Genomic DNA, 27,114 nt, shown 5'->3' with positions numbered 1-27,114 from the left:
AAAAAAAAAATATATATATATATATATATATATGTATTGCTTTGAGCCACTACGTTTATGGTAATTTATCACATCAGTGACAGAAATTAATACAGTAATAAACATGAAAACTCACAAATAAATACATTATTAACTATTGTGGTAACTGCTTAATGGGAAAGAACAGGACAGTATGAAAGATCATAATAGGGTATCTGCTTAAAGACATTTTGAGGAGGTAGACAAAAGGGTGAACTTGCTTTACATTTTGTTTTTATTCACTGCCACTTGTCTCTATACTGCTAGTATTCACTTTGACAGGTACTTACAGAAGCACTCATTAACTACTGCAGGGGTGGTAAAGATGAGTTTAGGAGATACCTTTTCTTACAAAACCCATAATCTAGAACACGGGTTGGCAAGCCACGGTTTGTGGGCCAAATCTGGTCTGCCACCTGTTTTTGTATGGTCGGTGAGTAAAGGATTTTTACATTTTTATATGGTTGAGAATGAAATCAAAAGAAGATTGATACTTGTGGCATGTGAAAATTATATGAAATTCAGATTTCAGTGTCCATAAATAAAGTTTTATCGGAACACAGCCGTGCTCCTTCATTTGTGTATTGTTATGGTTGCTTTCACCTTAAAATAACAGAGCTGAGTAACTGTGAAAGAGACCAAATGGCCAGTGAAGCCTAAAATATTTACCCTTCATAGAAAAACTATGCCAACTCCTGATCTAGAATGTAGATAAGTCAAGCATTTAAGTGATCTGGGAGATGAAATGCAAATGGAAAAATACCATCTAGAGAGCGTGTATTTCCTCATGGAGATCAGGAAAAACCACACAAAACACTTAACATTTTAGATGATCTTTAAAGAAAATGGAGTTAGGATTGAGCTGCTCAGAAAGTAGGAAGAGGTTCACTAACAGGCCAGGTGCCCAAAGAAATTTTGCTGAATTTGTTCTTTGTTAGGTATTTTAAGAACTGAATTTACTTATTAAAATGGGAGAAAAGTCTCTTTTTACTTTTCTTGACTCAAAGTCTTCAGGACAAAAAGTTTGATAATAATTTTATGATTTAAATTTTTTATATAAAATGAATTTCTGCTGAAGGTGAATCTCTTGCTGTCTAGAGCTCTTAAGTTCTTCTGTTTCCAGCGTCCTTGTTTTTATCGTGCCTTCTTTTCGTTTTACAAATACCTAATTTAAATTATTAGAATGAATTACTTATCACCTCCATTTTGCTAAACACATTTGACTGTTCCCCTGTCCCCTCCCTTTATTGAAATTATTATGGCCACTTGACTCCACCTCCCCCCAAATATATCTGGCCAGAGGCTGCTTTACTTAAAGCAACACTGTCCAGCACGCCTTATGGGCAGCCCAGCTCCTTGCCTTGCAAATGCCCTCTTTAGACTCTAAGCATTTCCTTCTTTGTGTTAGCAAATATCTTTACTAATGTTTTAGCTGTTTATTGATGTAATTGAATCTCAGATTGGTTTTACTGTGTTCTGTAATACTGTGGGGATATTCTAAATACTGCAATGGTTATTAATATTAATAAGTGGTGCTGTTTCACAGGTTGCTGAATTAAACTCAGTTATGGGTTCACAAATGTAAAATCATCAAAGCTTGCACAGTGGGAGACTCTGGTTTCTTTTCTCTGCCCCTGGTTTGGCAAGTTAACTCATCCTTACATTGTTCCTTGCTAATTGTGAAACAGATGCTTTGCATGTTTTTTAGATCTCAGCTACATCTAAGAAAGTGGATTTCTTGAACAGATTCTCTAAAATTAGAGAGTTGTAGAATTATTTAGTAATATATGTCTTAATAATTCAACTTGTCGTGGCGACATGCAATTAACATTTTCCTTTGGGACTAAAATGAAAGATCCCAGTTACTTCTAAAGAAGTTTAGCCAATACATAATGAGAAGAATAATTCAAGTAAATGGGACTGAGTTTCATAGAGAAAAGGGAAATAAAAGCAAGATGTTTAAACAAGGAAATTATTACTGCATTTGATTTTACAGTTTTTATCTCACTTATTAGACCGTCTTTATATTATTCTCAATTAAAGCAGTACTATTATTTTTTATTTGCTAGAAAAAGGGGCATTACATTTCTTTCGTGAAGCCACCACCCCAAGTTATCCTTGCTTTGTAGAATAAGCATAACTGATACCAAATGTTACTTTGATTTAAAGGGAACAGATGATACCACAATACTACATTCCACTAATCTAGTGGAAGTATTTTGAGCAAAGTTATTCAAAGAACAGGTTTATTTTTATATATTTATATCTATATCAATATTCATTTGGATATCTTTATATCCTTTGTATCTTATTATCTTTAATAAACTTTAAAAATTCCTGTAGTAAGACAAGTCATTTTGTTTTATATAAGTTAGAATGTAAAATATTGAATTATAGCCCATGTAAACAATTTCTTTTCTGTGTTTACTGTTATAACTAAATTGTCTATAGAACATTTACTGTATTGCATTGATTCTAAGATGCCCATTTCTTTTTTTCACATTTAACATATCTGAAATAAGGATGCACCTTATAGTAGGTGACCTATCATAGTTAAATTGCTAGCATTTTTTATTTCTAAGTAGTCCAAAATATAATGTAATAATATACCTTTCACAATTAATAGTGACAGATTCACTGAAATGCTGAGACCACCTCTCAGAGTGTTGCATAGCTTGGCAGAGACTGCCTGTTGTCCTACAAGAATCATTTTCTTTTTTTTCAAAATTTTAACTAAACATAGCGCAAAAAAGCTAAATTTTTCCAGACCACCTTAAAGGTTACTGTATTGGTTTGCTAGGGCTACCTTAACAAAATACTACAAACTGAGTGGCTTAAACAACAGAAATGTATTGTCTCACAGTTCTAGAGGCTAGCGGTCCAAAATGAAGGTATCAGCTGAGCCATGCTCCTACTGAAGTTGCCAGGAAAAGGTCTGTTCCAGGCCTCTGTCCTAGTATCTGGTAGTTCCTCTGCTTATGCAGTTTAATTCCAGTCTTCACATGGTGCCCTTCCTGTCTTCATGCCTGGCTCTGTGCTTGGCATTCTTTTTATAAAGACACCAGTCATATTGGATCAGGGGCCCACCCTACTCCAGTATGACCTCATCTTAACTAATTACAACTTCAATGGCTCTATTTGTTTTTTTGTTTTTTTTGCGGTACGCGGGCCTCTCACTGTTGTGACCTCTCCCGTTGCGGAGCACAGGCTCCGAACGCACAGGCTCAGTGGCCATGGCTCACGGGCCCAGCCGCTCCGCGGCATGTGGGATCTTCCCAGACCGGGGCACGAACCCGTGTCCCCCGCATCGGCAGGCGGACTCTCAACCACTGCGCCACCAGGGAAGCCCAATGGCTCTATTTCTAAATGAAGTGATATTCTGAGGTACCGAGGATTAGGACTTGGACATGAATTTTGAAGGACACAATTAAACTCATAATAGTGACTAACTTCTGGTCAAGGAGATATAAGAAAATGTGTCAGTTTCCAGGAGTCTTCCTTAACACATGGCTGTCAGGTATTCCTTACTACTCTTTTTGATTCTTCCTCCATCTTGCTCCCTGGAAGAGAGATATTGCTTTAGAATCTGAGGATAAAAGGCACAGCCCAGGTATGTTAGAGCAGTAATGTGATTGGAATCTTGGTTCCTAAAAACTTTGTAGAGCGCAGCTGCCAAACCAGCCTTGGGTTTCTTTTACTCTCAGCCAAACTTAATTTGACTTGATATTTGAGCTTTTCCAGCAGTGGTTAGAATTTTGGCTTTACCACTGGCTAGCTGTGGGCCATTCACATGTGTCTTAAACTTTATATGCCTCATTTCCCCATTTGTAAAAGGAAAATAATTGTATCTACCTCCTCAATACTGGTATTAAAAGCTCTAAGTGGGAAGGAAATCCAAAAAAGAGGGGATATATATATATATATTTATATTTATATATATATTTATATATAAATATAAATATATCTATGTATAGCTGATTCACTTTACAGCAGAAACTAACACATTGTAAAGCAACTATACTCCAATAAAAATTAAAAAAAATTCTACTGTATGCATAGCAGTTAGCATAGTACTGACAGAAAAGAGGTTGCTGTTGCTGTTGTTATGGAGATTTTCATTTGAGGGAAAAATTGGAATAAAAGTTTATTAAGGGGTTTCATTTCTCTGTTTTTTTTTTTATTTTATTGAAACAATATTATAAGTATTTGAAAGGAATTAGATGTTATCAACTTGTAATAGTATTCACACATTCATCTGACCATTCAACAAATCTTTATTAAGCACCTGCCCTGTACCAAGCACTGTATTAGGTACTGGACATGGAACAGGGATCCTCTACAAAATAGTCCCGTTCCTGCCTGCAGGAGGCTTACACTCAAGTTGAGTATAAAAACTGCAGAAGAGGGCTTCCCTGGTGGCGCAGTGGTTGAGAGTCCGCCTGCCGATGCTGGGGACACGGGTTCGTGCCCCGGTCCGGGAAGATCCCACATGCCATGGAGCAGCTGTGCCTGTGAGCCATGGCCGCTGAGCCTGCGCGTCTGGAGCCTGTGCTCCGCAACGGGAGAGGCCACAACAGTGAGAGGCCCGCGTACTGCAAAAAAAAAAAAAAAAAAAGCTGCAGAAGAAAAATAATGTTGGTGATGGTGTTGATGTTACTCATGTGTCCTATGATCTCATCTACCTTGGAATGTGTTAAAAAAAAATGTGGAACTGTGAGGGAAAAACACCGTGCTTGACAGAATCAACCTGGGCCATGAATGCGGTAGCATGAGAAAGCATCAGATCTGCTGTCAGTCATAATGGAAGTAGCTTGCCAACACACGTGACATTTAACCTAGTGCATTTAAGTTTATATTTGCTCCAATTATTTTTTGATCATATTGATAACACTTAAAACAAAGAAACATCCAGTGAAACACAACATGCCATCCATATCAGTAAACAGATGTTCTAAGATTTTATTTTGGAAAAGAAGGCTTTTTTATTATCACTGACAATAAATACAGTAATTATGATTTTTCTTGAGTGTTTTATTCTGAATTCTTTTCCACCAATGCTGTACATACATAGTTGTCTATATCTTTTTTTTTTTAAAACTGATTTAAAAAAAATATTTAATTTATTTATTTTTGGCTGTGTTGGGTCTTCCTTGCTGCACATGGGCTTTCTCTAGTTGTGACTAGCGGGGGCTACTCTTCTTTGTGGTGTGCAGACTTCTCATTATGGTGGCTTCCCTTGTTGTGGAGCACGGGTTCTAGGCACATGGACTTCGGTGGTTGTGGCACACGAGTTCCGGAGTTGTAGCTCGCGGGCTCTAGAGCGCAAGCTCAGTAGTTGTGGCACACAGGCTTAGTTGCTCCGCCACATGTGGGATCTTCCCGGACCAGGGCTTGAACCCTGTCCCCCGCACTGGAAGGCAGATTCTTAACCACTGCACCACCAGGGAAGCCCTCTTTATCTTGTTTGAGGAGAGTTTTTCTCTGTCTCTAACTTTAAAGTTCATTATTTTTGCTATTTGCCTTTTCCTTAGAGTAGAGATTTTTTCTTATGTTCTTGTGTTTTCCCAGCAGTAGTGCTGCTTTAAACAGATGGCTCTGTTCATATGTTCTGCCTCTGGAATTGGCATGATTATGTTTGTGTCTTAATGGGAGAATTATTGGGAGTAAGGAAGGTTTCAGCTTGATACAGCTAGAACTTGCCTTTGAACATTTTGCATTGAGTAATAGATCATCATGTATCAGACCCTAACACTTCAAGCAACATATTTGTTATAAAAGATATATTTTCATAAAGAATTATTCAAATCGTCCATATTAAATTACTTCCTAGTTAATAAATTGAAATAGGTTTATCTTTTGAATAATGTTATTGTAGAAACAGAAGAGCCAGAAAGACATACTCTCCAGTGAAAGCATAGTGGGAGACGGGACACCTGTGGCTTTATTCATACATAGTGTCTAAAAGTAAATAAAACATAATGCAATAAAGAAACTGCCTTGCCTATGTTTATGTCTTCCTCAGTTTATTCAGTTCATCAACAGGACTGGGTTTTGCTCTTCTCAGTTACATACTTCGAATGTCAGAGCCTAAATATTTATAGAATGAATGTCTGTCCATACCAATTACAATAGTTAAGCTTGTCTTTCTACCAAGATAGAGGAGGTTTAGATACTACAAAAGTATATATTTATCTATTGTGCCAGAGGATATTTATGATTCATACCTCTTGTAATAAATATACTTTCAAAATTAACTGATTTTTAATGTAGATCATGGGTTAGAACTATTGCATACTGTTTTTATTATTGTTTATTTGAAATTATATGGTCTGTGATCAACAACAGCAAAAACTCTGTAGGCTAATTTTTAGCCCACAGATATGTTCAGATGTGTTTACTTTTTTTTCAGTGTAAGGAATGTCTAAAATATCTTCTGACACTCTATGCCTTGGGGGAAAAAGTAAAAGAATTTTAGAGTTGTAGTTTGTGTTGGGTACTAAAGCATTTGCCAGATCTGACTTATAATGACAGTGTCCTATCGAATTTCAGCACCTCTTGATCTTCACTCAGAACAGAAGCTGTTTCTGAATCTACATGCAGTTTGGGTAACCACACACGGGTGCACTTGAACCATTGAAGTGTTCCTTGCTATTGGCCCTTGGGATGACTACATTAATGTGGTATGCAGACTAATTCATTTCAAACATTTCTCATCGTCACGACTGGAAAGAATTTCATGCTTTAATCACATGCTTTACTTCATACAAACTAAAGTTTTCTCTTCATAGTTCAAAAGAAAATTGCATAGGTTTGATGTTCTCCCAGATTGACTTTAAACTGCTGATAGAGATGGCATTTGGAGAGAAGGAAATAGCCAGCATCCTCCTACAGCATCATTCCTTTCTTGAACATTGTCATGTATAGCCCTCAAGGCATTTAACAAAGTCCCTAATTGTAGTCCTTGACCAACAATACGTTGGAAGATGGAGTGTTTGTGGGGCTCTCCATGTCATCTGAGGGGACAGAGAGTCCAAGGGCAGAAGAGGGGCAGCAAGGTGGATTCAGAGTAGCCTGGGTTCAGGGTCAACTTATAATTTTACTACACTTGCAAACTTGAGAAATTTGTCTACCCTCTCTAAGCCTCAGATTCTTTGCATGGCAATGATAGAGACAAGAGACAACACAGCCTTTTTGTTTGTTTGTTTAATGTGGAAATAGCAAGACACTGTAGAGTGTGGTCATTAAGGAATGATAATTGTTTGATGTCAAAGGGGTGCTAGCTAAAGCTACAATGGCAATCATACTGCAGTATATAAATGTATCAAATCAACATGTCATGCACCTTGAAATTACACAGTGTTATATGTCGAATATGTTTCAATTAAAAAATTTTTTTAACAAGAATGTGAGTTCTGGAGGCAGACTAGCCTGGGTTTGAATCCTGGCTCCCTTCACCAGTGTGGGGAAATTACTTAACCTCTCTAGTCTTGACTTTATTCCTTTTAAAATTTATTTTAATGATAGTACTTTTTTCTTAGTGTGTTATTATAAGAAGTAGATGAGATTATTCAGGTAGAATATTTAGAATGCCATGTGGAAAAGAGTAAGTCCTCAATAAAGTTGATGTTTTAGTTATAATTACCATATTCTTTATATGGCAAAGTTGAGAGTTCACTTTGAGAAGGAAGGCGAGGGCTAGATCCTTAAGGAAGTATTTTCTTGTTATATGTAGAAATAGCCAGAAAATTGGCATTTCAGCAAGATCATACTAGCTGTTTGGAGAAGGAGTTGTGTGGAGGAGGGCTTATCTCACTGGCACAGTTCAACGTCCTCAACTAAGAAAGAACAAGTAGAAATGTAAATAAGAAAAACATGGATGGATTTCATGTTATTTTTTGGGTATGACTGACAGCACTTGGTGACTAAATATGTAGGTGGTGAAAGAAGTTGATAACCATTCATTCTATACACACATATTAGGTAACCATTACGTTCTGAGCTTTGTTAGGAGTTTAAGATATAGGGATGAACAAGAGAGTTAAAGGATCTGCCTCAAAGAGTTGACATGCTACTTGGAGGAGAAAGATTAAATGAACAAGTTATAAAATATTATAATATGTTCAGATTGTAATTGGTAAAATAAAGGAAATTAACAATGAGGCATGATAGAAAGCAATGGAGTGTTCTTACCTTGGGTACTCAAGGAAAACCTCATCTAAGGAGATATGAAATGGTTTTCTTGTATCTCACAGTGATTGCTAGAAGAGACATAGATTTTATGGACAGAGATTTTAAACAAAGGAAACTCTTTTGGCAGAATGAAAGTTACTAATATATGCTTTAAAAATAAATAAAATGAGAGATATTAGGACATACTTATGTATTTTGGAGAATAATCAAGCATAAAGGAAGAAATTGATGATGCAGGACAAAATGAGCTAGTTTCAAAAGTGGAATCTTGAGTGGTGAAATGGGATGGGACCCTGAGCACAAAGAGAGCAATAGCCTTTGGTAGGAAATGGACATGTCTTCCCTTTCAGAGAAGGCGAGCTGAGTATACTGGTACAGCTGCAGATAAGTTAATAGCTTTGTTGGTAGGCAAAATAAGGACCTCCCTCCTGGGTTGAGTATTTTTTTCCCCCATTTCTTATTTTATTCCAAACCGAGTACGGAGAGAAACATTTAAATTCTTCACAATGATGGACGTCCTGCTGATTTCCAAACTTTTAAATACACTTAATTAAAGCTTTTCCCATGAGTAAAAAATTCATTTTAATGTAAATGCTGACATACTGAGTAGAGTTTATATTTTGATTTCAACGTTTGAAGAAAAATGTCTCATATAAAGCTATTAGTTCTATAAGAAGGACTATGCCCAACACTGAGCAATTTCATGAATCATTGGTCTCTGCTATTGCACATAAGGATAATTTTTAGATTATATCTAAAGCACTGCTATGTAGCATTCTAGTCATGTTCGTCATGCCTACAGGGAAACTTTACATATTCTTTACAAATAAAATATCAGTATATAAAAAGAAAATATTAGAAAATCACTTTAAGAACACAAAATGTAAAATAAGCAAAAGTTTTCTGTACTGAGAAAACAGTTCTCCAAAATGTCAATCTCATCTTTACCTAAGAACAAAATTTTGTTATAGTGGAAAAGTAAACTCAAATTTCAGTGTAATTCTTCATTTGATTAACATGGTAAATATTCTGAGAGGGCTACATCTCATATGTCATTTGAATGAATTATGATTAGTCTAGAAATCATAATAATTCAGTATACTGATAAATTATTAAGTTCTGTTTCTTAAATAGAGAATATAAATTTCTTTTGGTTCTCACTTTTCCTAGGACTCAGGTAACTTGAAATCTAGATCTTCAGCTCCCTCTGCCATCACTTTTCTCTACGATTTGTTAACTCTATTGTATATAACATTTTGCATACCAAATTTTAAATAAATTATCACTATATAAAAATTGTGGAAATTCAATTCAAATTTTCCAACCTCCATTCTCTAGTTCAATTGTCAGCCTGATAAAGTAAGCTTCTCCATTCATTTATTATTAATTAACTCAGTCATTCAACAGATATTCTTTGGCACCTAATGTAGACCTACAGAAGAAAATAAGACAGCAGAGGTCCCTGGCCTAATGAACCTGTTGTTTATTGGAGAAAATAGATACTTAACTAATAATTTCAAGTGTGATAAGTGCTAATAAATGGGGAAACACAGGCCTTGTGGAAGTACAAGCCTAGTCTGTGTTTCATAGAACAGAATAAAGATGGAAACAATCAGATGATAGAAACAGAAGCATCATCCAACCAATCCTTAACCTTGATTTTCAAACATTATTTTTTATATTTTTGGCTGAGAAATACACTTGTATAATTTTGAAGAATGATGTTTCCTGATGCTTGGCCTGAGTACATTAATAACTTAAGTTCACAGGGCAGAAATCATCCTGATTTATTCATAATTACAGCATATTTAGTTCAGTCTGATAATGAAACTTTATCTATAGTTGCCCAAACATCTTGAATTTAGAAATAGCTGTAGGTCTCCAAACAAATCATTTGTAATTTCTATGTGGTAAATGTAATGACAATTTGATAACTAGCTCCTAAATGAGTAACGTCAGAAGATGTATCAGTGTTTCTAATTTGTACTGTTCTTTTTCATTTGGCAGATAAACATTTTCAATGGTAATGATGGAATCAGTGCAGACAACGCTTTTATTTAAAAAGAGGAATGAAAAGTATGCTTTTTAAAGAAGTGGATTGGCAAATGGATCTAACATATTAAAAGATCTAGCTGTTGCCTGACTGATTTAAAGGTATAGATCTCTAGAATTTGGAAGACTCATTTTTAAACTTCTAAAAAAAATATGAAATTACTGTAAGGCAAAGCCTGATAGCCTCCCTTTAATCAGTATCAAGATACATAAAACTTTCGCACTGTTCCACGTCACAGGAGAATTCTTCATGTGACCCCTGCTTAATGAGCAGAATTGTAGGAAACTGTTTTACATTTTAATGAACCAATGTGGATGGTTAGATCTCTGTATAGTACATAATATAGAAATCATTGTGAAATGTATTCAAATAACTTAGTTTACCAATTGCAGTACTGCTGTTTTTTCTGGTACAGTTCAGGTCTGGCAAAAATATAATTAATTGGAACAGATTTTTAGTGGATTTCAAATACTAAAGAGCTCAATTCTTTTCCCCATCTTAAGTCACTCTTTTCCTGTATAGCATGTTCTATATATGAGATGATTTAAAAATTTCAGTTAACTAAAATTTGTGTGTGTGCATATATCTGTATATATAGATAGATATTTATAGATATGTATAACATTGCTAGAATCAAATAATGTTAATGCTCTCAGTGGCAGAGGGAAAATGTAGTCTGAAATTGCTAGTTAGAAAACGAAACCAAGAGAGGACACTACCATGCCAATGTGAAGTGGGAAAGAAGTATACGTTGGGACTGGAATCTAGGATTTATTACATATTTATCTACTTATTTATTCCACAACCATTTATTTATTGAGAGTCTGTTATGTGCCAAGCACCTTTCATGAAATCTAAAGAATTATAGATGAATGTGCATCACAGTTCCCAGCCCTTTGCTCTATGTGCTAGTGCTTCTAGGCATCCCTATTTCAACCCTTAAGCTTCTTTCTGAAAGCATTATAAACACACTAGAGAATAAACAGAAAAAAAAATAGAAGATCTGGAAGATTAATTTGGAAAATCTATAAGAAATAGAACAAAAAGACAGGTGGAAAAAAGAGAGAAAATTGGAAAGCCCATTCAAGAGATGCAATATCTGAATAATATGAGTTCCAGGACATGCCAGAGAAAAGTTTTAGAAGGAGGAATTTTGGAAGTGGATTTCCTAACACAAGGAACATAAATTTCTTAATGGAAAGGATCTACCAAACACCCAAGATAACAGATTAAATTAAGCATATCATTGTGAAGTTAGGAACAGCCCTTAGGAAGAAATATACGGTTCCATTTACTCACAAGAAGAGAGAAATTTTAAAAAAGACACATACATATATCATTAAGAGTCATAATTGCTTCAGAATACTCAACAACAATGCTGAAAGGTAGATTGATGGATTCATATATTCAATATTCTGAAGGAAAATGATATCTAACCTAGAGTTCTATACTTGCTTAAACTATTATTTAAGCAAAGGTTAGAATAAAGACTTGGAGATGTGCACAATCTCAAAAAATATGCTTACTACATACTGTTTCTCACAAAGCAACTGTACTGTATGTTCAACAAATATGAGATAGCAAACGAAAAATCAGGAAAATATGGGACACAGAAAACAAGAGATTCAGTTAAGGAGAGAGGTAAAGCGAATCCCCAAGATGATATTAAAAGGCAGAGAGCAGCATGACTGCTGTGCCCAAAGCATAGAAAAACCCAGACAGGATTTCAGCATGTTCATGAATGTATAGATCCATAGAGTTCAGAACCCCAGAGCCACACCATCCTTTTCCCTGAATGAGCAGATCAGCACAGTCAAAACCAATGAATCTCACTTTTACTGATGAGATGCAAAGATGATATTTGGATAAGAGAGAATGAGGAGATAATAAAGATCATACTGAAGCTAGCTTCTCTCTTTTTAACTCTCCTCTTACCAGAGACTTCAGATTCCTGCATACTACAATTCAGAAAAAAAAAAAAAAAAAAAAAAAGCACACGAATTTACCCTAATAAGAGGAATCATCCTCTATATAGTACATGTTAATATATGCCTAAACTGCCCCCGAAAAATATAAAAGAAACTGGTAAAAATGATTACCTCTAGGAGGGGGAAATGGGTGGCTTCAGGAAAACTGTATAAAAGATTTACTTTTCATTCACGACTGTTACTTTTGAATTTTGCGCCAAAAGCATGGATTATCTAGACATATGGTGAAATTAAAATGATGGCAATAAAATACATTCTCTCTCCAGAACCTTCAGTCTTGTTAAATGTCTCTTTGAGATGTTTAGAAGCTCACCAGTTCCACATATTCCACATAAACAGGGTGATGCTAGGTCCTGCCTAGGCCAGCATGCCATAGCCTAAACTTCCCTGGGAGTCAGAATCAGCATCTATGCCTTATTTCTTTGTTACCAGGAAATGAGTTCAGAAGAGGAGGCCTAAACATACCTAAATATAATAAGTGACTAAAGAGAAAATATCACTTAATCAATTTAACTGGGAAAAATGGGGGTGTGGGTAGAGAAAATTATGTGTGCACTGAAACCATTTAAAAGGCTAGAATAGTAATTATTTAGATGATTATCCAAAGCACGCATAATGTTTTATAGATTCGATAACTTATGTAGAAATAAGGCTGAAATTCTCAGAAGTATGTGTTTTCTTAGGAGTTTTTCAGAAGATGAGCAAACCAAAATTCACTATACATTTTCTAAATAACATGTATATTGCTACTACATGAAGGAAATAAATATTTCTAAATAGTGTTTTTTTTTTTTTAAATAGAAGGCTAGAATAGCTTCCTGAACATACAATTTGTAAAATGTTCATGAATTTTTCAGGGGGTGGGACAGATTTATTTTTCACAGGAAACACAAAGCTCTGTTAATGGACTTTCATCTTCAAAAGTTCTGTTTTGGGTCAGGAATTAATGCAAAACTTACCATCCTTTCATTTCACTTATGCTAAGTTAAAAGCTAACTAAAAAATACTGGAAAAAATGTGACAACTGATAATTAACCTTAACCTTATGTTATCAGGAAAAAATATCATGACTTGAGGTTCATCTATTTTATCTTGCTACATGGTGGCAGTGAATTTGAAATGCCAATATTAGCATTGCCCAAATATGCTCTTGAAATGGTCTCTAAACAAGTAAACCTGTGTCTATAACTTCATAATCTTTGACACTTTAAATTTTGTGCCATATAAGAGTAGATACTAAATGCTCACTTTGACAACATATCTACTAGAGTTGGAATGATACAGAGATTACCATGGCCATTGCAGAAGGATGACATGAAAATTTCAATACTTTTATTAAAAACTTAAGAGATTTTTTTCCTAGCAGACTTGTGCTACAAGAACTACTAAAGTGAGCCCTTCAGACAAAAATAAAAGCATAAGTCAGTAACTTAAATCCATATGAAGAAATAAAGAATATCAAGAAAGGTAACTGCAGAGGTAAATATAAAAAATAATATAAATGTATTTTATTCTAACTTTTTTTCTATCTGATTTAAAAGACACCAACATAAAGTAATAATTGTAACTGTTTATAGGCATATAATGTCTAAAGATGTAGTTTTTATATCAGTAACAGCACAAAGGAGGGCAATGTAAAGGAGGAGAAAAGTTTTTTATACTATTGAAATTAAGTTGGTATTAATCAAAACTAGATGCTGATACTTAAGATGTTATTTGTAATCCTTAGAGCAAGCATCAAGAATATAATTCAAAAATACAGTAAAAGATAAGGGGATTGAAATTGTACACTAAAAAATATCTCTTTAACAACAACAACAACAACAAATGAGTCAGTAATAGAGGAAGAGGAATTAGGAAAAAGAATGTGACTCTTGGAAAATAAATTTCAAATGTTGGACATAAATCCTACATGAATTACATTTAAGATAAAAATTACAAAATTAAATATTAATTACATTTAATATAAAAAGGTTAAACATTCCACCTAAAGACAGAAATTTCAGACTGGATAAAAAAATGAAAAAAAATGATCCAAACATATGCTGCCTACAAGTGACCCACTTTAGAGTCAAGAAAATATATAGGAGATGTGTAAAAGGGTTGGAATAGATATACCATACCAGTAAAAACAAAACAAAACAACAGCAACAAAGCTGGAGTGGCTAAGAAAAGATCAGAAAAAATATATTTTAAGACGAAAATTTTTACTAGAGACAAAGATATTTTAAAATGATAAAATGATTATTCCATCTAAAGTGTATAATAATTATAAACTTATATGCACCTAACAACAGAACCTCAAAACATAATGAAGCAAAATCAACACAACGGAAAAGAGAAACAGACAGTTCTACAATAATAGTTGGATACTTTAATACCCTTCTTTCAATAGCAGGACAGACAGAAAATCAACAAAAAAAATAAAAAAAACTTGAACAGCATTATCAATCACCTAGACCTAACAGCCATCTATAAAACATTCCACCCAACAGCATCAGAATATACATTCTTTTCAAATGCACATGGATATACTATATGCTAGGCCATAAAACAAATTTCAGTACATTTTAAAGGATATAAACAATACAATAAGTGCTCTCAGATGACAACAGAATGCAATAAGAAATCGTTAACAGAAAGAAATTTGTTAAAAATCACAAATGGACGTTAAACAATATATTCCTAAATAATTCATGGGTCAAGTAAGAACTCATAAGGGGAATTAGAAATAATTTGAGATGAATTAAAATGAAAGTATAACATGTTAGTACTTGATTGGTCCCACACACTCTTTTGAAAAGCAGAGGGGTTAGACAAAGAGATCTAAATTAATTAAAAAATCATTTATTATTCTGGGAATAAAAAGAACTGGGCTTAGTCTCAGTTTTGCCTTTATCTTTGTGTCTGTTGATCATCTTGGAATAGTCATTACATAGTCAAAATACAGTTGCCATCTCAGGAATCAAACACAGTCATCTCTAGGGCTACCATAACAAGATAATCACAAACTTGTTAGCTTAAAAGAAGAGAAATTTATTTTATCGCAGCTCTCGAGGCCAGAAGTTCAAACTCAAAGTGTTGAGAGGGCCATGTTCTTTCTGAAGCCTCAAGGGGAGGATCCTTCTTTGTCTTAACCAGATTCTGGTGGTGGCCATCAATCACTGTGTTGGCAGTTTTTGATTTGCAGCTGCATCACTCTGGTCTCTTCCACTGTTGTCACATGGAATTGTCTCTGTGTGTTTCTGTCTCTGGAAACAATTTAAATAGAAATTTCTATTTTTTAAAAAACAAACTGTTGATTACTATGCTCTATTTAGATAGTTCCTCTAACCCACACCCACCTCCATTTCCCCATATGTATTTGAGAAGGAAAGAGGAACTCCTGTAAGCTATCATATTGGACAAAAATCAATAATACAATGTTTTACTAGAGATGCCTCTTATCTAAAATATTTGAATTAAATATAAAATCTGGGGAAATTATCACCCAGTTTCCCTCTTCTAGAGGCATGTTCTAAATGATAGGCAGCAGAACATTTTATACCCATGAGGTTTGCTGACATTATTGATTTGATTCAGAATCTGTATTTCCTCTCTAAAGAAAACAGTATTCTCTCTTTACTTTCTTTAATATATAATGTTGATGTCTTGTAGTTCAAATGATTTGGCTGTATTTCACCAGTATTATTACAAGATAGTCAAACAATGGCTGGGCTCCAGTATAGACCTCGGTCCCTTTGTTCCACTGGGATACTGATCTGAGAGCCACTGTTTCCTTATATTCCAAAGACCAAATAAATAAAACAAATAAATAAACAAACAAACAAAAACAAGTAAATGAAACCATTTTAAAACCAACTCTCTTTTCTTCCTCATCCATGTTAATTCTCTTCTACCTAAAATTACTTCCTGGAAGTGATTTTTATGTTTCTTAGAGCCTCTTTATATATATATCCACACTAATGCATACAAAACTGTTCCTTGTAGATCTTATACTTTTTCCATTTGAATAATTATTTTCACATGTCATGTAGAGTTGATCCATTGTCCTAGATATGCATTTTCCCTGTGTATTTGAGCATCATAGGAAGATAAATTCTACTCTTGAAAATGTTAACTGGTCACTGAGACACAGAAAGCTATTATTCTTACCATTTTTTAATAGTGAGTAGATTCTGTAGGGGTGCAATTTTAAGATGTAAGTATACTGTTTTTCTACACTCAAATTACGTTCCCCTTATCATAGAAATTGACCAGTGAAGTGTGCTGCTGACTTTTCAGAATCCATGTATGTATAATCCATTAAGTTATTAGATATAACATTGGTCAGAAAAGCATACTGTGAAATGTTGCTTTTATTTAAACTCCCACAATTTTCACTACATGGTTTCAAGATTTTACTTCTTTATTGCCCTCTGGTGGTGGGCTCTGTGAACTGCATATTTACGGGTCTGGAGCACATATCTTCCCGGAGGTATACAACTCCTCAGGTATAAGCTAAAGAGTAGATGATAAGAAGCATTCATATTTATTAACACTAATTAAGAATATCAGTAGCCTGACTGTTGTTTCTAAAAATATAAAATATTTATCCTTCTGTTGTCAAACAACCATATTTCATGAAAAGAAGTATAAATCCTGTTTTGCTTGCAATAAAAGAACAATAATTGAAGATATTCTTCATTTGGACCAAATACCTTCTCTGAAAATATAAGTTAAAATAAGGGTTGAACTTTCCAAAATATTCTTTAGGAAATAAAACTCCACATATAATTTCAAATTATAATTTAATTTTACCTTCAATTTAAATATCTATATTGACTTAAATGCTCTACTCTGTAATTTCAGATGATTCCCTCCTTTATATCTTCTTCCTGTCTTCAACAAATAAAATACGTGTGAATGCCTAACATGAGGTAGGGTATTCTCTGTGAAATAATGATGTTGGTAAACTTGGTTTTGACTTAGCAGAGGGATTGAGCCTATGTGTTGGTGAATTCTCCCCAGATGGTGCGTGGGGAGAGGGTCAGGCATGTCTGTGTGCTCCTGAAGTTTTTTCTGTGAAACTGTCAACCTCCAATATCAGAAATAACTTCCTTTGTCAGAAAGGATTTTCAGACATTAAAAGTTTTCTATTAAAGTGCAAGTATTTTTAAAATCTATAAAATATAGGGCATTATAAATTTTCTTTAGTTACTACAAGCTGAATTTTAACTGAGAAGACTGGGGACTCCATGTATGTGTACATGCATGCATGCGTGCATGTTTGTGTGCTACACACGTGTCTCTGTGTGTATGTGTGTGTGTGTGTGTGTGTGTGTGTGTGTGTGTGTAGGTCTACTGAGGATACAGAGCATATTCTGGACAGGAAAGAGCAGTGGTATATACGAAGGGAAAAGAATATAAAGGACCAGCTTCACCTACTTAATTTGTCCCCTGACCTGGTGTCGTCTTATTTTCCACCATCCTTTGCTGATCTGTATATATATCCAGGGTTCCTAGGTACCCTCAGGTACCTCTGTAAGTTTTACAAACCTATCAATATCCCATGTACAGTGGATGGAACCTGGACTTTTTGCCCATATAGTTTTCCTTTCCCTCGGAGTTTTCGTCTGAGCTATGTCGTGGGGTAGGTACTGTTGTGAAAATTTGTGCTCACTTGTTAAATAGAAACTACTCATTTAACTGTTTAAACAAATAAACAGTATCTTGAGTCAATTGCAGGGCACCTCCAGTCTCCACAAAGCAGAGTTACTTTGGCACAGGAAGGTTTTTTTAGTTTCCCCTTAAATCAAAATACAAAGTTATTGAGCAATTCTGGGACCAACCCTATAGTTGCAAACTTTGGGAAGAGATCACAGGATTCTGTAATCGTCAGCTTATCCCCTTACTGGGACACCAAATAGCTCAATAGCTCTTATACTGAAGTCAAAAGGAAGAATAATACTGGAACAAAGTCTGCATTTAAAGTCTGTGTCTTATTTTTATTTTCTCTTGATACATAGTAGGTAACTGTTAAATGTTCTCTTGATAAATATGAGAAACACACAAGATACTTCATATACTAGGGGTTATAAAATTTCAACTTTTCTTTTGGTGTAGGGGTTGATGATGAAAAGTTTGGAAACTTCTGATCCATGTTAATGTTCCTGCTTTGAGAACTGCAGGGCGCAGCTTTTAGATGGAAAAAGTTGCCAAGAGGACCAAAAGTAGAATAAAGGCATTTATGTAATTCTTCCTTATAATTTCATTTATTGGTTTTCAGCATCTAACTTTGAAAAGTTGCCTGAGGCTGCCTAAGGTCTGCAATAAGGATCACAGCTGTGCTGTCTTACCCCCTCCCCACACGTGGGAACAGAGCCTACCCAGCAGTGCTAATAGAGACCCATGGCTTTCCGCCCACCTCTGTACTGCTCAAGGCAGTGGCTTTTTTCTACCAGCCTCAACCTTCTCCATTTGAATCTTTTTCTTCTTCCCAGTTTTATTGAGATATAATTGACATATAACACTGTATAAGTTTAAGGTGTACAACGTCATAATTTGATACATGTATATATTGCAAAATGATTACCACAATAAGGTTAGTTAACACATCCATGACCTTACACAATTACCTTTTGTGTGTGTGTGTGTGTGTGTGTGATGAGAACATGTAAGATCTACTATCTCAGAAACTTTTGAGTATGCAATAGAGTGTTGTTAACTAAAGTCACCGTGCTGTACATCAGACCCCCAGGATTTATTCTTCTTATAACTGGAAGTTTATACCCTTTGGCCAACAACTTCCCATTTCCTCCACTCCCCAGCCCTTGACGGCCACCATTCTACTCGGTTTCTGTGAGTGCAGCTTTTTTAGATTACACGTAAAAGTGAGATTATGCAGTGTTTGTCTTTCTCTCTCTGACTTATTTCACTTAGCATAATGCCCTCAAGGTTCATCCAAGTTGTTGCAAATGGCAAGATTCCCTTATTTTTTAAGGCTGAATAACATTCCATTCTACATATGTGCCATATTTTCTTTATCCATTTGTCTGTCAATGGACACTATAGAAACAGAAACTCAGTTCCTACAAGTGTCCAAGGTAACAATAGACAAAATATGGATGTTGGTGGGTGTAGATCCAGGCAGTAGATTAGACTACATCCCACAGGCAGGAAGGCCACTATTTTAGGAGGAGCTGCTTGGAATATGAATCAAATAATAACTGATTTATGTATCACCAGTTCAGAACTAACTCATCTGTTTTAGACACCTCACCATAGATACGAAATGAGAATGAGTGGAAAAGGAGGCTTCTGAAGGCAAACAGTCATAAAACGCATTTTATTCTGTAAAAAGGAATATACAGTTTTACCTTTAGAACCTCAAATCAAACAAAGACATGTAGCAGCCTCAGTAGGATATATATAATCGCAACAGAAAGAATACAAGCAAAATGCAGAGGAAAAAGAAGTGCCATTTACTATGGGAATAAATAGCTCTGTATGTCTCAAAAGCCTCCTATAAACATGTCTGGGTGTCAATATAGTGTAATAATTAATATCCATAAACCCTGAGTCTTAAGAAAAAAGAACTGTATCTTTTGCTTTCTTTTAGAAAGGGACAGAAAGGTAACTATATTTGCTTTAATAAATACGGAGACTTAGTGCACTTAAATATTTGATCAAACAATTTAAAAAATGTTTCTTACAGTATACATCATTTTCTGATGAAACAGGGGTAAAATAAGGTTCTAGGGGGTGAGGAGGGCATGAGGTATTATACACATTTTCTTTTCCGTCCTTTTGTAGCTGAATATACTTTTCCAGGCCTAAAGAAGTCGTAAAAGTATGCATCTAAGATTGAATAAAAGGTTTCATAGACATATTTTACACATATGCCATTAGATTTCCACAGAGTTATTTCAGGCTGCTGACAGGCTGCTTGCTTGAGCTGAGACCCCTCTAAACAAAGCCCATGAAGAAACTAACAACTGTGAAAGCCAACTTATTTATTCTGTGAGTAACTTGGCTGCAGAGCAAACTAATTACCCCTTTAACCACACTGTTTGAACTCATTGTACTTATCTGGGAATCACTATTCTGAAAGTAGAGGAGGGGACTAGGGAAGTTCAAAGAGACAAAAGATCTAAGTATGGTCTCTTTGCAGAATCTCAAAGGTCAGGCAACAGGCTTATTTCTAATGATTTTAAAAAGAGAAGATGAGCTGTGGTTTAAAGGTCCACTTTGGAATTCAAATTCTACCTCAGGTGTAGCCTGAATGCTAGTGCACCTTGAGTGAATCACTGAAGGATCATTTCTCAGCACATAGCCAGTGGTTTTTAAATTTTCATATTATTTTATCCCAGTGAATAATATTGATGAGGGATTTTGAAACTATTAAATTCCACCGAAGGACTTGATTTTGTAATGATACCAAACCTTGGAAAATAAAGGAAGCAGAGATTGGTGAATCCTTGACAAATTATTAGAGTTATAATTGATTGTTTCGTAAGGAAAGATCAGAAATGGATCATTTAGGAACCTGAATGAATACTTTGAATCTCCTCTGTTTCTGTTAAAACTACAGGTTAGTTGAGCTCAAAAATTGTAGGTATAAAAATTGTGTTTTTTGGTAATAAAATTTGTTTTAACCCTTCTCTCAATTATGCATGTAAATGTTGACCAATTCACAAGTAACTGTTTACAGTCGATGGATTGGCCAGTGGCTTTGGGATAATTCATTTTATAGTCTGGGATTTCCAGTGTTATCTCTATTTTCCCATTTATACTCTATTTCATACATTTTATTAGCAGTAGTAGTAGAAATAGTAGTAGTAGTATCATTATTATTTAGTTAGAATAGAATTGTTTCTATAACTTCAAACATATACTAAGCAACACATATTTTGAAAGCACTGGTGTTGGGGTAAATTCGATGTTGATGAGACTAGTCACTGCCCTTAAAGGAGCTTGTCTTCTAGTTGGAAAGAGGTGACATATACAATAATCTGAGGCATTAAGTAAATACATGGGTCTGAGGGCAGAAGATCCTGAAGGAAGCAAGCTACAAAGAACTCATTTTGAATCCTGGCATTAATATTGGCAGATCTCCTTACACCTTTTTATGACAGTTATAGACATAGCAAGTAGGACTGGAGAATACACTACAATGGCCAAAATAAGATTTAATGTCATTTCAGCCTAGGGGATTATTTCTAAGCTTTGAGTATATGATAATTTAAATACTACCTAAATAGTAAATTTACTTTAATGCCGACAATTTAGAAAAGATATTTTGCTGCAAAAGTATACACAATAGTAACAAGTGGATTTTGGAAGAAACTAATATTTTGTCTTATACTGATATTACACTATTGCCCTAGACCTAGCACCAGCCTTTACTCTTTGTTGTTTTCTTCTAAGACTAAAGAGCCTCTTTATTGTTTGTGCCGATTTTTTTTTTTTTTCACCAACAGATCTCAGAGAAATCTGAGTGCTCTGGCCAGTTGGGACAAAATTATCATTAGAATTCTTGGCTAGAGAAGAAAGCTCCTAATTTAAGAATGGCTTTTTGCCTTCTGAGAGCTCAGAAGAGCAAATTGCAAGCCATCTACATTTGTAAAACATGTTTTAGTATGGAAAATTTCAAACATCTACAGAAGTAAAAAGAAAGAAGTAGAAACTTTCATCAATTGTTCTCATCAAATATCAATTGCAGGCCAATATATTTTCTCTATACCCTCTCTTGCTACTACCACCATAATCCCCAGCAATTTTAAAGCAAATTCCAGATTTCTTTTTCTCAGTGAAAATGTCAGTATACATATTTCTAAAATGTAAGAACTGTCCTTTTTAAGCTCAACTATGTCATTATCACACATCCCCAAAAAATAATAATTCCTTAATATCAACAAATAGCCAGTCAGTTCATGTTTCCTTGATTGTCCTATAAATGTATTTTAATTTTAATAACAATTATTTATTTGATTGCTGATCCAAACACAATTTCTTTTAAAGTATAGGTTTAAAAGAACTCAATTTGCTCATTTTTCTTGCAAGTATTTGTCATTGAATTCAAAGTGTTCATCCAGTAGGGTTCCCAACTGTCTGGATTATGCTTATATGTTATGCTCCTTTGGCCCATGTATTTACTGTCAGTTGGTAGATAGATCTAGAGCACTGACATAATTCAGGTGTGATTTTTTGGCAAGTTTACTTCATAGATAATATTGATTAATTCCAAAAGGAACTATAAAGTGTCTGTCTTACTGTGACGTTGTAGCCATTAATGATCAATGTCTAGATCCATTAATTTATTAAGGGTACCAAATGGTGATATTCTACTAATTAGATTATTATTCATTTACTAGCTAGAATATTATTTCATCAACTATTTGGTTGCCCTGAGTTACAGTTTAATTAGGAAAGGAAGAATAAATGCTTCTTTTATTTTATTTACCAGTTTTACAAAAAAAGAAAACAGAAAAGAGAGAGAGGTTGACTCCAAAGTAGCTTCTGAAGATGACTAATGAGGTATTTGCTTTCTTTGTTGTTTTCATTGAGGTTGTTATAAATATCGATGCAGAGATTGTCCCCTCTTAGGTTCACGGATCCTGTTCAGGTTGGCTCCTGAGTCCTTTCCACACAACCACAGTAGTCTTTGAAGTCTTCCCAGCTCTCTTGTATGACAAGATGTAACAGGAACATCTTGTTCATTTCTCATGCTGGATTTGAAATCAGCTATTTCTCCAAGGAGACATTATCCACTGTGTTTATTCAAACTTGTGTTCCTTCTAGTTTAACCTGCTTTCGAGACATGATTTTTTTTAAACAAATTACTTACTGAATAATTTCACCTTTTCAAATCTTCCTATTCTCCAATCACTTCATTTCTGAATTTTTCTAATTTCTTTTATGTTTTTCTTATAACCAGTTTCTATTCCTTTTAAAATTTCTTTTACTTTTTCTGCAGTATCAGGAAATAAATTTCATTTGTTCTGTGGATGTGTCTTTCTGTCACACTTTCAGGATTTGCTGGAACTTTCTTTTCACCCTTCTTTTTTCTTTTTTTTCTCACTGATTTTCTACAGGATGTGAATGGAATACTCTTCTGTCACTCATTTTTTAATGAAATAAGTTTCCACTTTAGGAGGGAAACATAGATCAGAATATAATTTCTAGCTTCAGAACTCCAGGTCTCACTATCTTCTATTATTTTCACGACATAATTTAAAAAATGACCTTAAAATTTCTAAACTCTTCCTCCTTGGCCCTCTTATTCCCATTTACCCAGGACTCCTCTTTCCTGTCCTTGTTGAGTATGGGGATTTGTTCTGGAATGGTGCTTTGGTTTGATAGGTGTCAAGGTTTCACAGACCCCAGAACACTTGGCATCCTCAGAACATTCCAAAGTTCTTGCACTCAGCTGCAAGGTGGAATCTGCAATGTTCACTTCTGGTTTCTGCCACTGTTCTCAGTGAGTTTTTCAATCTCATTGAGTTCTTGAACCATAGTAACCTTTGGCTCTCCTGAAAGAGAGCGTCCTTCCCTCGTCTTCCTCCCACACACCTTGGGATACACATGTGTAGGTCTTTTTCCTATTGTTGATTTGTTCCTACCTGGCTGTATGTTGCGGTTCATGTGGACACCTTGTTGAAGATGTTGTCTGTGGGTTTTTGGTCTTGCTATCCTAGATGCTTTTCTTTCTTTTTTGGGTGGGTGGGGGGGTGTGTATTTAGGGGAGGGGTGGCATATTCAGGGATAAAAATCTTCTCTGTAACCACCATCATTTCCCCAGAATCCTCTGCCATTAATATTTAAAACAAAATCATAGGAATCATTATCCCTATCCTTAGGATAATCATTACATTGTATCTGTCTTTTTTCCAGGCTTCAAGCTGCCTGTGGCTCCCCACGTTAGTATACTGACATGACTGGGCAATGCCTAATTTGGTGGGCTCTTTCTGTACTACCTTCCTCCTAATCATGACAGTCTTGTACGCTATACGTAGTCTTCTTTACTGATAGGGAATTTAGAAAATACAGGAAACCATGGGTTTAATAGCCGAAAGTGGAATTAATGTATTATTTTTCTCAGGTAAAATATCATAAGACTCCTTAGGCCAAAGTTGTAAAATGAAATCACAAATTTCCTGGAATCATTTTGCAAACGTGAATGCCCACATAAAGTACACTAGGACTTGAATCCAAGGAATAACACATTTTTAGAGCCTCCAAATTTATAAACTTAGTACAATTCTGCATTACTTCTTAAGGCAACTGAAGAAAATAATTTTGTGATAAAATAAATATTGATTTTATTAACATAGTTATTTTAAAAGTTTATAAAACTTTTAAAAAATGTTAAGGCTCTATCAGCCTCATCAGTTGTTATTTCTTTTCTAGAATCTTGGATAAAGGAACAGTCCTTTGAGAGGAAACATGGTATAAAATGGGAAGATAATCTAACAGTGAAGACAGTTATATCTCTGCCTGTGTGATGAACTACTCCTAAGCTTGGTGGTTGAAAACAGCAGGCACTTTATCTCCTCACAATTTGTGAATCAGCAGAATGGGCTGGGATCTCCTGCTTTCACCTGAGGTGACTACTGAGGCTGCCATCATCTGGTTGCTGGACTGGGGCTGGTTGCTTTCACATGTCTGGCCACTGGTGCTGGCTGTGGCCTGTGCCTAGTCTCCACTAGGTTAGCCTGGCTTCCTAACATGTCAGGTTTCCATGAGGACGAGCCCTAAAGCACAAGTACTCTCCAAGCTTCAGCTCTTGATATGCCATTGGGCCAAAGCAAGTCATATGACCAAGCCCAGGTCAAGGTGGAACAAAACTACACAGGGTGAGAAAGCGGGGCAGAGGGGCATTTGCACTGGTGGTCAGTAGTCTAACAAACTGTTGCAATAACTATACAAAGAAAAACACCCTGGAGGACAACTGGTAAAAAATAAATGTGTGCGGGGTGGGGTGAGGGTTTGGCATGCCCGGGGTGGGGGGGGCAAAGGCAGTAAACAGGGGCTACCAAAATATGAAGTTTCTGGAACTTTTGGAAAATCCACTGGGATTAAAGGAGTTACACAACCATGTTCTGACACCAGAAGAAAGGTCCCAGTTGAGCATCAGGGAAGTCTAGCACTCTTCCTCCATCGCATCAATTTTCATGTTTCTTTGACTCAGCATATTTGTAGAATGAATCATGACTTTCTATAAATTTTTAATTCAATTTTTCAAAGAAATAGTGACCTCACTTCTACTGCTGTGCCACAAAAATGCCGTAGAAAAAAATTCCTTCTGTTAAATCGCTCACTAGGTGAAATTGTATGTGTAACCGCGTAACAAAGAGGTATTAAGAATCGCCACAGCCCAGCCGGCCCTCCGCACCACGCACCCTATAGCAGCCAGTGGGTGAGCCGGGAGTCGAGGAGGTCACCGTGGGAAGGAGGGGCAGGGGCAGCGTGGCAGCCTCCTCCCGTCTCCGCGGAGCCGCCTCTGGCCTCTGGTACAGGAGTCGTCCGCAGCAGCCGGAGGTGGCCAGCCTTGCAGCGTTGTGTTCTAGGTCAATAGCTTCTAAGACTCCAGTTGGATTCATTGGAGTAGGCAACGTGGGGAATCCAATGGCAAAAGATCTCATGAAACATGGCTAGCCACTCATTGGTGATGTGTTCCCTGATGCGTGCAAAGAGCTTCTAGACGCAGGTGAACCCGGTAAGTGTCTTCCACAGCAGATGTAGCTGAAAAAGCTGACAGAATTATTACAATGCATCAATGCGCTAGAAGCTTATTCTGGAGCAAATAGAATTCAAAAGAAAGTGAAGGAAGACTCACTATTAATAGATTCCAGTATTGTTGATCCTATAGTTTTGAGAGAATTGGTCAAAGAAGTTGAGAAAATGGGAGCAGTTTTCACGGATGCCCCTGTTTCTGGTGGTGTGGGAACGGCTCAGTCTGGCAACCTCACATTTAGGATGGGAGGGGTTGAGCTGCTGTGGTGCATGGGCTCCCATGTGGTGCATCGTGGAGCTGTTGGGACTGGCCAGGCTTGGAAGATCTGCAAAAACTTGCTGTTAGCTATTAGTAGGATTGGAACTGCTGAAGCTATGAATCTGGGACTCAGGTTAGGGCTTGACCCAAAACTCTTGGCTAAAATCCTAAATACGAGCTCAGGACGATGTTGGTCAAGTGACACTTATAATCCTGTACCTGGGGTGATGGATGGCGTTCCCTCGGCTAATTACTATCAGGGCGGATTCGGAGCAACACTCATGGCTAAGGATCTGGGATTAGCATGAGGCTGTGCTACCAGCACGAAGAGCCCAATCTTTCTGGGCAGTCAAGCCCATCAGATCTACAGGGATGATGTGCGTGAAGGGCTACTCAAAAAAAGACTTCTCCCTGGTGGCACAGTGGTTGAGAGTCCACCTGCCGATGCAGGGGACACGGGTTCGTGCCCTGGTCTGGGAAGATCCCACATGCCGCGGAGCGGCTGGGCCCGTGAGCCATGGCCGCTGAGCCTGCGCGTCCGGAGTCTGTGCTCCGCAACGGGAGAGGCCACAACAGTGAGAGGCCCGCGTACCGCAAAAAACAAAACAAAACAAAACAAAAACAAAAAAAACCTTCTCATCCGTATTCCAGTTTCTGCAAGAGGAGGAGACATTCTGAGTTTGCCCTCTGGCTGTGAACACTGTTGAAACCAAATTGCGTCTTGGAGCCCCTTATGGCTCACTCCACAGGAAAATGGGCTTAATCAAAGGTCAACTGTCTGCTTTTGAGTGTCTAGGTCAGGGGTTCCCAACCCCTTGGCCTCGGAAGGGTACCAGTCCGCAGCCTCTTAGGAACCGGGCTGCACAGCAGGAGGTGAGTCGCAAGCAAGC

General features: G+C 36.2%; 1 pseudogene; it reads left to right on the top strand.

The window, feature by feature from the left end:
* Positions 1-26,902, top strand: part of LOC103076446 (3-hydroxyisobutyrate dehydrogenase, mitochondrial-like) — a 116,270-nt pseudogene extending 89,368 nt beyond the window's left edge.
* The last annotated feature ends 212 nt before the right edge of the window (positions 26,903-27,114 follow it).

The sequence above is a fragment of the Lipotes vexillifer genome, unplaced genomic scaffold (assembly GCF_000442215.2).
Source record: "Lipotes vexillifer unplaced genomic scaffold, Lipotes_vexillifer_v1.1 scaffold1033, whole genome shotgun sequence".
NCBI classification, from domain to species: Eukaryota; Metazoa; Chordata; class Mammalia; order Artiodactyla; family Lipotidae; genus Lipotes; species Lipotes vexillifer.
This window is presented reverse-complemented; position numbering and strand designations above follow the sequence as displayed.